At 35.4% G+C, this 738-nt stretch overlaps 1 non-coding gene across 1 annotated transcript; it reads right to left on the reverse strand.

The window, feature by feature from the left end:
* Window positions 1-306: 306 nt before the first annotated feature.
* LOC149517341 (small nucleolar RNA R71) lies at window positions 307-413 on the reverse strand. Its single transcript, XR_016344361.1, has one exon. It is a non-coding gene; the product is annotated as a small nucleolar RNA R71 (small nucleolar RNA).
* Between the last annotated feature and the right edge of the window lie 325 nt (window positions 414-738).

Genomic DNA, 738 nt, shown 5'->3' on the forward strand with positions numbered 1-738 from the left:
CAAGTAATTCAAGCCAATAATTTTGAAATTAAACCTACACTCATCCAGATGAGACAGTAGTTGGTGCAATTTAGTAAACATTCGAGTGATGATCTGAATGCTCATCTTTGGGATTTTTTGGAGATTTATGATATATTTAAATATGATGGTGTTACTAAGGATACCATTAAGCTTAGGTTATTTCTATTTTCCCTTAGAGATAGAGCCAAGAGTTGGTTAGCCTTGATCCCACTAGATTTCATCACCACTTGGGATGATTTAGTGCATAAGTTCATGGCTAAATTTTTTCCTTCAGCCAAGATAGCCAAGCTTTGGAATGAGATCACTACATTTGCCTAGCATGACTCAAAGACCTTGTATGAGGCATGATAAAGATATAAGGAGCTCTTGAGGTAGTGTCTACACCATAGACTATCGAAATAGTTGAAGATTTAGATTTTTTTTATAATAGGTTAGTGCCTAACACTAGGACACTTTTAGATGTTGCATTAGGAGGTGCTTTAATGAGTAAGACTTCTGACATAACTTATAAGCTTATTGAAGATATGACGACTAATGATTGTCAGTAGTCTAATGAGAGATAGCATCTTAGAAAAGCTCCAGGGGTGCATAAGATTAATAAGTTTACAGCAATTAGTGTTAAGGTAGATTCCCTAGCCAAATTTGTAGAGTCTTTACATAGTAAGATTACACCTTCGGAGCCGAGTCCTAGTCATTTTAGGTTTACTTATACCCATA

The sequence above is a fragment of the Durio zibethinus genome, chromosome 8 (assembly GCF_047325235.1).
Source record: "Durio zibethinus cultivar Kanyao isolate XHJ-2024 chromosome 8, ASM4732523v1, whole genome shotgun sequence".
NCBI lineage: Eukaryota > Viridiplantae > Streptophyta > Magnoliopsida > Malvales > Malvaceae > Durio > Durio zibethinus.